This window comes from Pongo abelii, chromosome 4 (genome assembly GCF_028885655.2).
Source record: "Pongo abelii isolate AG06213 chromosome 4, NHGRI_mPonAbe1-v2.0_pri, whole genome shotgun sequence".
NCBI lineage: Eukaryota > Metazoa > Chordata > Mammalia > Primates > Hominidae > Pongo > Pongo abelii.
This window is the reverse complement of record NC_071989.2, coordinates 63311715-63329278: the sequence shown is the minus strand read 5'-3', so window position 1 is coordinate 63329278 and position 17564 is coordinate 63311715. Positions and strand designations below refer to the sequence as shown.

Below are 17564 nucleotides of genomic sequence, written 5' to 3'. Positions count from 1 at the left end.
AATGGATGACAGAACTGTTTGACAGCAGCCAACCCTGAGGTTAAGTTTATGTGTGTGTGCATATATGAGTATGTGTGTGTATGTGGGGTGAATGAGTCCTGCCTATTCAAATGGGTGAGTGCCCATGGTTGATCCCAGGCTGTTCTGTTCTTTGTTTAGAGGCCTGATGAATACTGGGTCCAAGATGAATGATCATAGGTGCACCCTATTAGGCTCTCTAATCATCCAATGTAGGCCTCTCTGTCCTAAATTGAGAGCCAAGAGGATAGCTTGGCTGGATTGAGAGTGTCTCCACTGGACAAGGGTTGAAATAGCTGTCTAGACTGAATACAGTCTTGCCCCTTTCTTTGAATTGGTCTATATGGTTGTTCGTGTTTCAAAATGTGTGTTTTCCTTACAGAACCTGAGGCAACCACCTCTGGCATCATGTTCTCCCCATTCCATGACACTGCCCCCGTTTCCCCACCTCAGCTTAGCCTGGAGGGGCTCAGGGTGGGTGCTTTGGGCCTGTGATCTTCATGTTTCTTGGCAGCTTTGGCTTGATCACTGAATCTTAGGGAGAATCTAAGTTTTTCATTTCATGCCCCTCTCCTTCCACTCCCCTTCTGATCTGGGTGGCTTTCCAATATTCCAGAGGACGTTGAGCTGCATTGGGGACTTTTTTGGCCCCAGGTAGAATTAAGTGCCCTGGGGAATTTGTATATTCTGGAGCTATTCTAGGGACAGTATGGGAATTATATTTGAATTAGGATCAGCTTGTGATGTAGGACTTCCTTTCACGAGAAGGTGGACTCTCTTAGAGTGTAGTTCTTTAAGGATTAGTAATGGCTCTTTTCCCAGCACCTTGATTTTTCTCTATGAATCTCCTGCCTCAGATCCCCTAAAAAAATGGGGCTAGACAGACATAGCACATGAATAATGTAAAAACTTGATGTCCCTCCATGAGTATCCATCTGTAACGGGAGGATGGGTTGATTTCTTTTTGAGACAGGGTCTCACTCCGTTGCCCAGGCTGGAGTGCAGTGGCACAGTCACAGCTCGGCCTCCCAAGTTGAAGTGATCCGCCTACCTCAGGCTTCTGGAGTAGCTTGGACTTCAGGCACACACCACCACGCCTCACTCATAATTTTTTTTTTTTTTTTTTTTTTGTAGAAACAAGGTCTTAACTATGTTGCCCAGTATCGTCTCAAACTCCTGGACTCAAGCGATCCTCCTGCCTCTCTCGGCCTCCCTCAGTGCTGGGATTACAGTTGTGAGCCACTGCTCCTGGCCAGGATGGGTTGATTTATAAAGGGCTTTGAGCACAGCAGCCCGTGTGGTTCTATGACTGTGTGTCTGACTTAGCCAGTGTCTACAAAACAGTTCCCGTATCTCCACTTAAGTATGTTTTGCAAATACAAGGTGTTTTTGTTATGGCAGTAATAAGTCAATACTCCTGTGTTTGTAGACAGCTCTGAAAAAAACCAACAGGAAAGGAGAAACCAACAATTGTGGTCTGAAAACAAGTACCTATCCCTGTTTTGCCTCCAGCACTTTCTTTGTGTGGGCTTGGAATAGATGCAGGTGGTATTCACCAACAGGAAACCAGTATCCTCTTCTCTGACATGCAATCAGACACTTGGGTTATTTCTTACCAAAAGTTTTTGCATTTGTTTTTAATTTTGAAAGTAATATATGATTATAATAAAAATGCATCATACAACTTATCTGCTTATTTATGTTGAAATTGGCTCCACATTCTACATGGTCACTGGCCCTGATCCTGATTCATAGCACCTCAGATCCAGAGCCTACAAGCACGACTGGGCTTCCAAATAGGAATTCCTAATAGAGAGAAATTTGGCCCAGTTTATCTTTGCAGCTCAGGTCAAAAGTCAAATGTTGGCTTTCCTGTGGGTGTGTTCCTCTTTGGTGAAGTGTTGGCTTTGATCCTTCTGCTGAGCCTGGATTTTGGGACAGAGATATATATATCTCCCTGTAGAGATCTTTCATCTCTTTGGTTAAGTGTATTTCTAGGTATTTTATTTTTTGTGGTTATTGTAAAACGGGTTGAGGTCTTGATTTGATTCTCAGCTTGGTCATTTTTTGTGTATAGCAGTGCTACTGATTTGTGTAAATTGATTTGGTAAATTGAGACTTTACTGAATTCATTTATCATTGGCAGAGATAGTTTGACATCGTCTTTTCCAACTTGGGTTCCCTTTATTTCTTTCATTTGCCTGATTGCCCTGGCTAGGACTTCCGGTACTACGTTTAGCAGAAGTGGTGAAAGTGAGCATCCTTGTCTTGTTCCAGTTCTTAGGGGGAATTCTTTCAACTTTTCCCCATTCAGTATGATGTTGGCTGTGGGTTTGTCATATATGGATGGATTTTATTATTTTGAGGTATGTTCCATCTATGCCTAGTTTGTTGAGGGTTTTTATCATAAAGGGATGCTGGATTTTATTGAATGCTTTTTCTGTGTCTATTGAGATGATCATGTTTTTTAAAACTCTGTTTATGTGATGAACTACATTTATTGACTTGAATATGTTGAACCATCCCTGCATCCCTGGGATGAACCCCACCTTGATCATGGTGAACTGTCTGTTTGATATGCTGTTGGATTTGGTTTGCTAGTGTTTTGTTGAGGTTTTTTGCATCTATGTTCATCAGGGAAATTGATCTGTAGTTTTTTGTTTTTTTTTTTTTACATTCTTTCCTACTTTTGCTATCAGGGTAATACTGGCTTCATAGACTGAGTTAGAGAGGATTCTGTCTTTCTCAGTCTTTTGGCATAGTTTCAGTAGGGTTGGTACCAATTTTTTCTTGAATGTCTGGTAGAATTCGGCTGTGAATCTGCCTGGCCCCTATGATTTTTTTTTGTTGGCTTTTTTTTTTTTTTACTGATTCAATCTTGCTGTGTGTATTCTTCTGTTCAGGATTTCTACTTCTTCCTGATTCAAGCTAGGAGGGTCGTATGTTTCCAGGAATCTATCCATTACTTCTAAATTTTCTAGTGTGTATGCATGGGGTGTTCATAGCAGTCTCAAATGATCTTTTGTATTTCTGTGGTGTCAGTGGTAATGTCTCTGTTTTCATTTCTAATTGAACTAATTTGAACCTTCTCTCTTCTTGATTAGTGTAGCTAATGGTCTATCAGTTTTATCTTTTAAGAGAACCAACTTTTTGTTTTATTAATCTTTTGTGTTTCAGTTTCATTTAGTTCTGCTCTGATCTTTGTTATTTTTTTTTCCTTCTGCTAGCTTTGGGTTTGGTTTTTTCTTTTTTCTCTAGTTCCTTGAGGTGTGATGTTAGGTTGTCAATTTGTGAACTTTCAGACTTGTTGATGTTGGCATTTAGTGCTATAAACTTTCGTCTTAGCACTTTCCTCTTGCTGTATCTCAGAGGTTTTGAAAACTTGTGTCACTATTATCATGCATCTTGAAGAATTTTTAAATTTCCATCTTGATTTGTTAACCCCAAAAATCATTCAGGAGGAGATTGTTTAATTTCCACGTATTTGTGTAGTTTTGAGGGTTTGAAAGTAATTTTATACAATATTTTTAAATATTTCATTCATGAAACAAAATTTTGACTGTTTTAGACTGCAGCCCATCACATGAGTTCAACTGTGGAATTCTCCATATGTGGTATCGTGTTAGCGCGCAAAAAGTTTTGGATTTTGGAGCATTTCAGATTTTGGATTTTCCAATTAGGTGTGCTCAACCTGTTGTTTATACTTCCACCATCTTAGTGTGAGAGAAACTATCCTTTTCTTCACCTCCTTATCTCAACTCTAGATGTTATAATTTAAAGGGAGACGAAACAAAATCTTTACTACCTAAGATAAAGTATCTTGTGGATTTATTGAGTTAATAGTAATTATTAATTTGCATCTTTTACTACCAGTGAATTAAAATTTTTTGTTTATAGGGTGATTTGTATGTTTTAAGCATTCTCCTTTGTTTTTTATTTTTTACGTTTATAGGGTGATTTGTATGTTTTAAACGTTCTCCTTTGTTTCTGGCACTTTCCTTTTAAACTTCCCTTTCCAGCCATTAAAACAAACAGTAAATGCAAGAATAAAAAAAAAAATGACGTGGAGTAGAGTTTGGAACATTCTCTAAACTAATTATATGTGTGTCCATTTCAGTAACTAGCTTTTCCTGGGAACATAAGTTCCTGGAATTGAAGGATTAGAGCAGTGAAAAAACAAGGTTACAAGGTCATGCCTATAATTGGCCAAGGTGGTTAGCTATACTCTGTGCCATGTTTCCAGACCTTGTCTCTAAACAGGCATGATAGAAAAACATTCAGATCACAACGGGACTGGAGTGAGGATTTGAAAGGGCAGCACGGAGCTGTGAAAGACTGGAAACCAATTTAGAGTTGCTAGTGTCCAAAGCAGAAAGGAGAGTGCAGTTGCTCTAATGCAAAAAGCAACCTTCACTAATATGATTTGCAAATGATAAGTTCCTATTAAACTTTAGGTAAACAATTTTGTGATAACATTTATCCCCTGCCCCTCTCCCCTGTTGATCTTTTCTGGATGAGGAAAGCAAGGCTGTGCCAGCCACGTAACTCATGTAAGGACACACTTAACAGTGCTTATGTCTCCATCTTCAGGTCAAACCACTTTACGAAGGGCCTGCTACATGCTAGGCACCAGGCTGGGTGCTAGGGAATTTAAAGGACCCTTTTCATAAAACCATCATGAGGGTCTTTGTGATTTAGAGCTCTTGTACTAAAATAAACTATGCCTTTACTCCTGTCAAGTTCTTTATGACTTATGTATTAAGATTAGTCATAAAAGAAAATACAAACTACAGACTGTTGCTCTGATTGGTCCTCAAATTCATTTAGTGGTGACAGAGACCCTAGAAGTTTTAGCATTCTGCCTGTGACACCTCAAAATGTTAAAAAATAAGCTTCAAATAGCTAATGTATAATTTTGTAATAAGTCAGACTCCTTATATAATAGAGGCTTGTGTAGACAAGCTATATAGCAAGTACCCAAGGTTACAAAATGTGAGTGCATCATGAAATTGACAACAATCTTCTTAACTATTCCTCTGTGTTAGTTGACAAAGGATCTTCATTATCTGATTTTGGGTAGTGGAATGACTCTGTTCAGGGCACAGAGAATCAGTGATCCACGGAAACAGAGTTTGAAGATCCTTATTTTAATCTGCAAAAGATTATCTTAATTTTGAAAGAAAATTTGTGCAGAATAGAGTCCAGTTTTTCTGGCTGTATTTCATCACCCCCGAGCTCCTATCTTGCAATGCTCCCATGTCTTAAGAAACTTGTTAGTGATCTTCAAAGATTGCCAAAATTTGTGGAAGTTCTTTTAGTTTAGGAAAATAATCTCACTGGTTTCTTAACCTTATGTAGGTACTTATAATGTGTCATCTGGGCTGGGCATGGTGGCTAATGTCTGTTATCCCAGCACTTTGGGAGGCCAGGGTGGGAGGGTTGCTTGAACACAGGAGTTTGAGACTAGCCTGGGCAAGATGACGAATCCTGTCTCTTCAAAAAATAGGAAAATTAGCTGGACATGGTGGTGTGCACCTGTAGTCCCAACTACTTGGCAGGCTGAGGTGGGAGGATCACCTGAGCTCCAAGGTCGATCCTGCGGGGATCTGTGATCACGCCATTGCACTCCAGCCTGGGTGACAGAGTGAGACCCTGTCTCAAAGAAAAAAAAAAAAAATCTGATTCCTTAAGTCAATTACGTAACTAACTATAACTTTAAAATTAACCTATTTCCAGTTTTCTCTTGAGGGTTGGCAGGGAACCCACTTGTGTTTGAATTGAGTGAGTATAGATTTTCATTTGGTGGTACTTTGTTTTTATCAGTTCTTCAATCTTCCTAACCTCTACTCCCAGCTCCCTGGGCTGGTGTCAATTACATGGGGTTACATGTTGATTACTTGGGCTGCTCTTGGTGCCCTGTGGAAGTGGTATGACCCAGCTTCATAATCCATTATTTGAAGAATGTGAGCCCCTTTAAATTTTCAGTCCCAAGAGAGGCATTGGAATGAAACAGGAGTCATATCACTCCCCTTGACCTCAAGAGGTAATTACCTCTTGAGGCCACTTGCTATTTGAGCGCTATGCTGACTGCTGCCGAGAAGCCATAAAATGCCATATACCTATAGTTCAACAATGTATAGCCAATAATCAATGTTATTTTTGTAAGACAATGAGAATTCCTGGTGAACGATGATTATAATTGTCCCCTCTCCTAATTCTTGCTTTTTTTAAAAAAAAAACTTGACTTCTGGGCCAGGCATGATGGCTTATGCCTGTAATCACAGCACTTTGGGAGGCTGAGGCAGGTGGATCACCTGAGCTCAGGAGTTTGCGACCAGCCTGGGCAACATGGCAAAACCCTGTCTCTACAAAAAATAAAAAAAATTAGCCAGGCATGGTGGTGCACGCCTCTGTGGTCCCAGCTGCTCGGAAGGCTGAGGTGAAAGGATTGCTTGAGTCTGGGAGGCAGAGGTTGCAGTGAGCCGAGATTGGGCCACTGCACTCCAGCCTGGGTGATAGGGTGAGACCTTGTCTCCAAAAATACAAAACAAAACAAACTTGTTCTCTCTTGCGTTCTCTGGAGCACCCCCCAAGGCAACTTGGAAGTGTCCCTGGCTGCAGTCTTCAGCCTTGGCCCAAATAAACTCCATGTTAATTTTGCCTCAGCTTCTTCCTTTTAGACATCACTTTGACCAATCCTGATCGACCCTCATCCTGTGACATGAACCCTGTCAGTGGTTAAACTGGTGAGAGAAATCTTGTCCTTTGTTAAATGCATGGTATCTTTATTAAAGACTTGTTTGCTGAAACTTCAGAAAGTCCAGGGAGCAAAAGCATAGATGAACTTCTAAGTAGCAAGTGTTTTCCTTTTAAAAAGAGCAAAATACGTATCTAAAACCTGGACTTCAGAACTTTCTTGATGCTATTTTGCAACAGAAAGGTTTGAAGAAATGAACTGGATTGCACAAGGTGACTTAATGAGGCAGTCTCTTCCATAAAGAAAATTTACCTTAACTACTAGATCAACATTCCTTTTGCCTGGAGTGGTGTTGAGATCCTTTCACTAAACGTTAAATGCATTCAGGAGTTTCCTAACACATTGCCACCTGCTTAGTTTGGTTTCTGATGTCTGCCTGATGACTCATAGACAATCTCTCTAGTTACTGTAAGGTCTGTAGCCCTTTGATCCTAGTCTGCATGTTGCTGATAGCATGGAGTATCATTTCTTGTGTTCAATAAGGAAAAATTCAGAGAATTTTAAATTAGTCTTTTTCATTTATTCATTAAACTGTTGTTTGACGTGGTCCTCTGCTTCACTGGTTGTCAACTTTGATTGACTATGGGAATCCCATGGGCAGTAAAAGGCCAATATCTAGGTCTCACCTCAGGGATTCTGATGTACTAATTGGTTTGTGGTGTGGCCTAGCATTGGGATTTTTTAATGTCCTCCAGGGTGATTCTATTGTGCAGACAAGGCTGAGAACCACTGCTCTAAAGCTGATTGTGTTCTTAATTGGGGACACTTCATGCTTACCTTATTACACTACAGGTATTCTTAAACAGGACATTGTGGTGGACACTGAAGAAGTTAAAATCTACTTGTTGGATCCTTATTCTTGGAGATTCTGAATCAGTAGGTCTGAGGTCTTTAGAAATAGCTCCTTAGGTGGCAGTTCTGATGACATCCCTTTATGAGACACAGATACAGAATAACCATTTAAATAAACTTTAGAAATCTACTAAGGGTACAGATAAGATGCCAGTACAGTTTATCAGCAGCCTCCGTTTTCTGCCATCCCTAGATGCTGCAGTGGAAATACCATATTACAAACTGTTGCTGTTGACTAATGCTAATATTCAATTACTTTTTTAAAAGCCTGGCTTTCCTTAATTTAATTCTGTTTGTGGAAAAACATACTCAACAAACAAGAGTGGGAAAATTAAATGAAAATACCTAGATGTTTGTCAAAAGCCTACAGACGTATCTCTTTCTTTGCACTAAAGTTCAGAGCATGCTTAAGAGTTGTTTGGCCACCTTAGAATTTTGCAGTGTGTGTTTTATCATAAAAAGTGTGAGCCAGTAATTAAAGCTTTACGTCGTTGTTTACTTCTCTTCTTCCTTCTTACCTGAATTAGGGGAGGGGCTTTCAAGTGAATCACTTTCTAAGCCTCTGTGCAAATTAGCAGTGTTGTGTTTCCTTCAGCTTTTCCAAGCCATGCTTAATTAGGAAGATAGGCTGATTTAATTTAATACAGCATTTGATTGAAAGCATTTGAAGATAGATTACTAAATATAGTAAAACTATATTTAGTTAAATAAAGTTAGCCTGTCAGTGTTAGGAGGTGGACCTTGCTTTTTATAACTTCTTTCAGAGAGTGAATTGTGTTTCAGGTAGACTAAAATGTTGACCCTAGTGACCTTCACTGTGCCTACTTGTAAGTCTAGATCTCTCTAGAGCTGGGTTGTTCTGGGATCAGAAGATGTGGGATTTCCAGTTAGTTTCACAGCCAACATGGTTCTCCCTCCAGGCTGCCCCTAGGACCTGTGGACTCTGCTTCATCTTCAATGGCCCTTTGTCACCAGCTCTTGGTGTTCTTTTTGGTCCCGTCCCTACTACCCATGTCCCTGTACTTCTCCCTCTCTCCACCATCATGTGTCTCATCAAGACCACCAAAATCATAGACCTTTGTCTCTTAGCAACCTTCATTTCTCCTCCTCAGAACTTACTGAACCTTGTTCTTCCCACTTCAGAGACTGCACAATCAGGTATTTTCTTCTCCAACTTTAACTAAACTTGCTTCTCATCATCATGCTGATTTTGAAAATCTGATCTCTTCCCTGTTCTCCAATTCTGTCAGCCTCACCCAAACCTGCTGCTTTTATTTCCCTGCTCAGCCAGAAGCCCTGTGATATGGTTTGGGTGTTTGTCCCCCTAAGTCTCATGTTGAAGTGTGGTTCCTGGTGTTGAAGGTGGGGCCTGGTAGGGGTGGTTGGATCGCGGGGGTGGATTTCTTATGGTTGATTTGATGCTGTCCTCTTGGTGCTGTCCTCATGATAGTGAGCTCTCAGGAGATCTGGTTGTTTAAAGGTGTGTGGTGCCTCCCTCGACCCCCACCTCTTGCTCCCACTCCTGCCATGTGACAGGCCTGCTCCCTACTAGCCTTCTGCCATGATTGTAAGCTTCCTGAGACCTCACCAGAAACAGATGCTAGTGCCATGCTTCCTGTACATCCTGCAGAACCGTGAGCCAATTAAACCTCTTTTCTTATAAATTACCCAAACTCAGATATTTCTTTATAGCAATGCAAAAATGGTCTGACACACCCTATGACCAGTCATTGAATATATTCTCCACAGGACCCTTGAGATGCAGTCCCAGGCACAGCCACTCTAACTCGGTTTTTCTCCTGGCAAGCTGCCAATTGCTGTGTGACAGAAACTGCTATAGCCCTGTTGGCTGGCTTTGATACTGATTAATGACTTACAAGCTCTCCTGGCTCCTCTGTCGTGCCTTAGGAATTCTGTGTATTCCTTAGACAACTAGGGATTGATTTCCTTCTTTTCTCCTACAGCTGTTAAAGTTTTTTTTTTTTTTTTTTTTTTTAATCTTAACCACAACCACACTTCTCCTTTCTTACTCTCAGATATGACCTCAGGAACTCCTTCACTTAGAAACTAGAGACAGGAATTCTTGCACTTTTCCTCTCCTTCAAGTGTTTCTGTATATTGTTACCTATCTCTCTCCTTCCTTATTCCCAAGGTTAATTGGTTGCCTCTGCTCTTCCCGTTCCCTTCTGAAATTTTTTCTCTGTTATCTTCACTTCCTCTTATATCTTCTTCTGTCTTTCCTTCTTCGTTGACTCAAGTATCTTCTGTTCTGAGAAATACCTTCTCTGCTCTATTTCCCTGCCATTGAACATTTGACTCTTCCTTCTCTTTACTGATGGACTTTCTAAAAGAGAAGTACATCGAAAGTTCTACCTCCACTTCTTTTTTTAGCCAACTGCAACTGGGTCATTAGTTGGACTCTACTACTTCAGCTCAACTAATTTTATATGCATCCACTTCTTTTCAGCCCCCATCCTGTCTGCCAAGTTATGACACTACTGATCATTTTTCCTTTGGCTTCCATAATACGCTATCCTAATTTTTCTTCTAATTTTTGGGTTGCTCTTCTTCTGTCTCCTCCACTGGCTTCTTTTCCGTCACTGATTCTTTTTTTTATTTTTTATTATTTTTTTTAGAGACAGGGTCTCACTGCAGTGCCCAGGTTGACCTCAAACTCCTGGGCTCAAGTGATTCTCCCACCTCGGCTTCCCAAAGTGCTGGGATTACAGGCGTGAGCCACCACACTCAGCCGTCAGTCTCATTTTTTAAGTATTACCAGTCTCTCAGTGTTCCATGCTTGGCCTTTTTCTCTTCTTCTGACTTGGGGAGTGAATTCATCTATTCCCATGACTTGCTTCCTTTGAATACTCATTAGTTCAACATATACACAGCTAGCACCGGGCACTAACAGTTCAGAGATGAGCAAGACAAACTCATTCAGCAAATATTTAAAGAACACCTAGTATGTGTAAGACGTTGCTCTGATGAGCCAGACAAAATTCTTGCCTTCATGGAACTTGCATTCTAGTAGAGAAGACCTACAACTAGCAAATAAGTAAATGAAAGAATGTCAGATGATGGTAAGGGCTCTGGTGATTAATAAGGCAGTGAGAAAAAAGAGTGTATGGGATGGGAGTCAGAGAAATTTATTTCCCTGTAAGAGAAGAAGCTATAGGAGTAAGCCATGCTGACAGTGGAGGGAAGTCCTTTCTAGGCAGAGGAGACAGTATTGCATAGGTCCTGAATCACAGCAACCTTGGTTAGTCAGTGAACAGCCAGGAGGCCAAGTATGGTTGCAGGAGAGTGAGTCCGAGAAGGAGAAGATGGAGATAGGTAAGGTTGGAGGTGGGGTGGGATAGGATGGTGAAGAGAGATGGTCTTGTTGGTCACGGTAAGAGATAGTTTTGTTGGTTTGACTTTGATTCTGAGTGAGACAACCCTCATGACCTCTCAAAACCCAATTATTTCCCAAATGCTCCATCTTTAGAAACCATCACTCTGGGGGTTGGAGCTTCAACATATACATTTGGGGGGAGATACAGTTTAGTTCATAGCAGGCTACTAGAAGCCCTCCATTTTTGATGGTGTATTAAGAATCTGGTCTTTACCATCAGCTTTCTTCCCTTTATTGTTCTTAATTTTTTTTTAATCAAATATGCCCTCATATTTCAGACACCCACTTCCAAAGCTAGGAACTTTTGTCTTCGTGCTGTAAAAAAGCTCCATCATCTTTTTCTCCTTCACATTCACCAACTCTCCCCATTCATGGAAGTTCCTCTGCTGTTGTTAGGTTTTTATTATTTCATTTTATTTTATTTATTTTTTTCTGTGATTTGAGGTTTTCATTTTTATAGTTGCCCAATCTGACAAGCATTTGTCCATAAATTAGTATGTTATATTGAGTAAGGATGTTCTATACACATCAAAAATATGTTGCTAATGTGATATTTGTTTCTCTCATAGACTCACCTGTTCCATTTTTCAGATTTTGAAGGGGAATTTTTGGCTGAATTTAAAAAATATGAAAGGACTCTTAATGTTATCTCACAATGTGCCTTTGTTTCTAAACGTGTTCGGGTTTTTTTTTTTTTCCTCTTCCTTTCCTCCCATTCTTTGTGTTTTGGAGTTTGAAAACAGGGCTTTGCAGAGGAAATGGGACAGTGACATTTGTTTTTTGTTTTGAAGTTGTTGAGTTTAGCAGAGTATGCATTCATAGGGTGTGAATTGCAGGATGCAGTTCTGGGGTCCTCCCTACCAGCCGACCCCACATCAAGGTTATTCTGGGAAGCCTTATCCAAAGCCGACTATAAAATATGGGGCTGAACCTTGTCAAAAGGCTAAACAGGAAACAGACATAGATAACTATTCAATCTTAATTCAGTCCTAGCTACTTTCTCACACATTTTATAATGTGTTTTAAAAAACAATTTCCTTAAAAAAAAAACAAAAACTTTAACTCCTTAATTTCTAGGTTACTTTTAATAGGAAATTATTCACCTTCATGACTATCCAGTGGCATCATCCCTTTGGCAGGGGGCAAATTACACTTAACAATATCCAAGATACAAAAGAAATTTTTGGAGAAAACAAAAATGCAAATTATTTTAATTTGAATTATTTATCTTAGAGATTTTATCATGTACATTTATACAGTCTTTGCTGATAAGGAGCTATAAATCTAATAACTGTAGCATTTCTCAACCTTTTCATCATTATACTTCCCCGACCATCCTGGGCTTTTTAGACATTTTTTTCTTAATCACCCTCTCCCTTATGACATTTTAATACCACAGAGATACTGTGTATATGTTTTATGTAGTATATGTGTGTGTGTGTGTGTGTGTGTGTATGTGTGTGTATATATATATGCGTTGTATATAAAAAGAGATTTTGCCTCCCAAGCAGGAGGTTGTGAGTACCTAAGCTTGATGAAAACATGTGAATAAAAGAAAAGTTACCTGAACTTGGTGATGGTCGCAGAGATAGAGAGAAGGGGGCAGTTTCAAAACACATGTAAAAGATAAAAGCCTTGTCTGTGTATCATGTGTGTTGAGTCAGGGAGATGAAGGAGTGGTGAGGTAGATTCCCCGACTCTGGCTGGGTGCTTGGGATGGTGGTGGGCATGAGGTGCTATGAAGTGGGATAGAGAATTTGGGAGGAGGAACATGTTTGGGGGAGGTTAGTTTTGGACATGTTGAGTTTGAGGCATCCATGGGATGTCCATGTGGCTTTGTACAACACATAGTTTCTATGAGAGTCTGAAGCTTGGGGGATAGGTCGGGGCTACAGAGCAAGAGCTTTGAGAGTGTCTTCTGAAATTTAGGGAGTGGGCAAGCTTGTCAGAGGGATCATGTAGATGAGAATAGCTTCATGTTAGTGAAAAGAAAACCCAGAATAAGGGTGCATAGAGGAGTTTGTAGACCCTTATTTGTGAAGTTTACCTTAAGGGAAATATTTTAATTTGACAGAGAAAAAGAACAGAAGGAAGAAGGGAAGGCAGTTTTGTTTCAAAAAAAAAAAAAGTGAGTGAAGATCTTTATAGACTTTCTAGGATACACCTAATATTTCTGGGATATTGTTATGATTTAAGGGATTAAGGTTCAGAAATCTATCAATGACACTTCCCCTGGGTGGATATACAATGAAGAGCTGACAAAAGGGTGCAGTGTTGATAACTCTTTGAACTATTTTAATTACCACGTGAATTGGATACAATATTATCAGAAAGGGGCTTATCATAGAATTACGATGGACTTCAGAAGTCCACATCCTAGGCCAGGCGCAGTGGCTCGTGCCGTAATCTCAGCACTTTGGAAGGCCGAGGTGGGTGGATCACTTGAAGTCAGGAGTTTGAGACCAGCCTGGCCAACATGGTGAAACCTCGGCTCTACTATAAATACAAAAATTAGCTGGGCATGGTGGCAGATGTCTGTAATCCCAGCTACTTGGGAAGCTGAGGCAGGAGAATCACTTGAACTCAGGAGGCAGAGGTTGCAGTGAGCCAAGATCGCGCCAGTGCACTCTAGCCTGGACAACAGAGCAAAACTCCATCTCAAAAAAAAAAAAAAAAAAAAGAAGTCCACATCCTGATTTCACAGAGCAAGAGTGCTTAGGACCCAGGGAGCATTTTTGAACTTGCCTGAAGTTACATCATAGCCATTTAGCAGTAGCACCAGTTGGTACCTGAGTCCAGATCACTAGGCTTCTGTTTTGTTCTTTTGTTAATACATCAGATTGTCTAAGATATTTTAAAAATTAGAATTCTGTTAATTCAAAAAGTGTCTGCTCTTTTAACCTGAAAAAAGTTTTTAAAAGTTTTCACTTAAGTCTGATTTCTGCCCAGTTGAATAAGGCAAGCAAGGTGTGACTATTTTTTTGACACATACTATTCCATAGATTTTCTTTTGCATAATTCCTGGTAAGATTCAGTGGTTACTAATTACAAATCCATAATTACTAATTTCTTGTGAATATTATAAAACATTCTTAAAGATTTCTTTTAGAACTTATTTTAGAGAAGTAGGATAAAGGAATAGAACACTATCATAAAGTTAAATTTATAAAGATATTAGGAGGGAAGATTGAAGTTAATGCAGGCAGCCCCAAACATAATTATACCCAGACAGAAGAATATTCCTCTCCTGCTGAACTGATTCTGGTTACATAAAGAAAATTTACTTGGGATCATTATTAGAGTATTTTCTTCATTTTAGAAATAACACACATTGAAAATTAATATTGATATTAATATTAAAATTATACTTTTAATTTCAAAACTTTCAAATTTAAAAATGCTGAAAACACCAGTAGTGCCATTAATTTTTAATAAATGCTGATGATTAACCTTCTGATTTTTTTTTATGGCTACCTTTTTCTTTGTTTACGTGATGTGTGGAATTAAGGAAATCATTAATGGTGATAATGATGGGGAGGGACAGTGCTGGAGAGAGGCGGATAGTGTCCGCCTTGGACTCAATTTCCAGAGCCTGGTAGAATGGCCTTTCTATCAAATTGCATTTCTGATTTGAAAGCCCATTACTTTATATTTATAACAGGAAATTATGGTATTACTGCCAGTCTAGATGATTCTTTAGCTTGACCTTTATTGTGTTTGATTTTGTGATTTCACCTTTTTTTCCCCTATTTTAGAAAAACTTTTGGGTGTATAGAGGAGAGAATTCCTTCCCGTGTTTTAGGGAGTGGTATTAAAATACATTTATTTTGTCCAGTAGTTCTGTTCCATACTTCCTACAGATAAAGACCCTTTCTGTGTGATTGTGAGACTTTTGAGGTTGAGTGTGCTTTCTCTAATGGTATTTTACATGAAAAACTTCATAAAATTCATGAAGCTACTTAATACACAGGTCTGTGAAGTACGTTAGTTTGTCAGTTATTTTTACACACTCATTTACTAATATGAATAGTACAGGTAGTGGGTGTTTCTCTTTTGTAAACTATTTTGTACATTATTAGATATGGGTGAAATCTAGAATTTTCGCTTATTGGGATGCTATTTTAGGGACTTCTTATAGAATGATAAAATTGTATTGCTGAAGGAAACGTTCATATTATTACTTAATCTAGTTTTGTCATTTTATGAAAACAGGCCCAGAGAGGGAAGATGACTTGTCTAAGATCTAAGAATTAGAGATTTGTACATAACTGCTGGGATACTTGCTCTTTGATCATTGCTCAAATTCCAGCCCATACTTGCTCAGTCCTAACTTTGAGCTTCTTTAGAGATTGGTCCGAATCTCTCACCCTTACATCTTGGACAAGGTGGCAACAGTCACTTACAAAATTTTATGTGAAATCTCTAGATCTTAAATGTCTGTGACAAATTTTAAGAAATTGTGTGTCAAGCAAAATACTTTAGAGGCCAATGGGCCACATGTTTTTTATATCAAGAGATTACACACAAAATTTGTTTTCTAGCTTCTTTTGAAAAATCAGAATTGGGAAGATGTATTCATGAGTGACTGCTGCCCCCTTTGGTTGGGACTCGTTCCTTCAGGTTCATTACATGGTCATCAATAACCATTTCCTTGGTCCCTGCTTTGTCTTGTCTGGACTCTAAGCATTTGAATTTTTAGATTATAAGAAAACTTAATACTTTACTATCAGTCACCACATACATGTGTTTCTATCTGTACTACGACTTATTAAAAGCCTTTTTTCAATTGCCTCCATTTTGGAGGGGGGGATTTCAACTGGTGCCTAGACTAGCAAGGATTTGTTTATAACACAGTCTGTGCTTATGAGGAGAATACAAAGGGTAGATAATTTCAGCTTGTCGGCTTGAATATGTTATATTTATACAAATAACAGGCTTTTGAGTTTTCCTAGATTACATCTATTTGCAGAAGGCTGTAATCAAGGTTTAGCAGCATATTTTCAGGAATTCTTTGGTGCATATTTTCTCAAAAGATACTACCAGGACAGTTTCATGACACTAATAATAATTTTATAGAAATGATTTGTCATGTTTTTAATGGCCTGCCACCTGCTTTTAAAATCTTTTTGAATCTGTCTATTCCTAAGCAGGTAATAATATTCTATTATTGTTGATACTTGGAGATGTAATCTTCAAATAATTAAATGATTCAAAAATTGTTGTAGCAATGTTTACAGGAGGATGTTTTTCATACTGTGACAGGCAATCACATTTTTATGTTGGTAAGATTGTGTACATCTAGGGATTGGTATTCAGATCTTGATTTATATTCTCTATATTGAAAAGGTATGAGCAAAGAGATTTTTTTTCCTTTGTGAATTTTGCAATTTTAATTTCATTTGGAATGCTCTAAGGAGGTGTGTTCGTTATAATTTTTGGTTGCAGCCTCAAACTGTAAACTGACCTAGGAAAAAAAGAGGTAAGTGCAACTTTAGGCAGTTCTGTATTCCGAGGCACGAGCGACATCATTCAGCTGACTTGTTTACCTAACCCCCTTTTCAGGTCTGCCTTATTCTATGGTGTCTCCATCTTCAGACAAGGCTTCCCTTCCTGGTGGCAAGATGGCTGCGGGGAGCTCTGCGTTTGCATTCTGGCCTCTTGGCAACCCTTCCAAGAAAGTATTTGTTCCCAGTAGTTTCAACAGAAGTCTTATTCTAGAGTCTCATTTCCTCTGATTGTCTTGGCTTAGGTTATGTGTCCTATTCATGAACAGACCCTGTGACCAGGAGGTTGTATGAGACTATGATTGGCCAGACCTACATCCATGCTTATCTTTGGAGTTTGAGGTTGCTCATCCCGGCCCAAACCACATGGACTGAGTGGGAGTAAGTGGTCCCCTAGGACCAATCAAGGCACTGTTGAAGAAGAAAGGTATAGAAGGCCTGTCCCTATGCAGGATTGTAAAAATACTTCCCTATATATTCCCTAAATATTTGTTATTATTGCTGTTATCATAATTACTTTACCATTTAGCCCTTCAAACCATCTGGATTTAACATGTAACTTATAACTTAATTATGTGTGTGTGTGTGTGTGTTTGTACGTATACACGTTAAGAGTGATGCAGGAGAAGAGGAGGGGCACATAGGTCCCTCAGGAGGCCTTGCTGGGCCATCTTGCTAATCGGGGCAGGTAAGGACACCCGGAATTGGGTGTTTACCCAGGCTGTGTGCAGTGTTTGACTATGTCATTCAGCCCGATTTCTGCCTTTGTATGTGTCTCAGCCTATATGTGAGGCTATTCCTTTATACTTCTGTCAAGTCCTTTATGACTTAGATATTAAGATTAGCCTTAAAAGAAATACAGATACAAAATTATTGCTCTAGTTGGTCCTCAAACTCAGTGGATGACAGAGCCCCCAGAAGTTATGGCATTCTTTCTGCAACATCCTGAAATCTTGAAAAAGGAGAACATTTGATATGACTTTTTGTCAATTTCAAGATGTGCTCATGTTTTTTAAACCTTGGGTGCTTGCTACATATC

The 17564-nt window shown here is 39.3% G+C and overlaps 1 protein-coding gene across 6 annotated transcripts in view; it reads left to right on the top strand.

Moving 5' to 3' along the window:
* Positions 1-17564, top strand: part of ARL15 (ADP ribosylation factor like GTPase 15) — a 429205-nt gene that overhangs the window by 56155 nt on the left and 355486 nt on the right.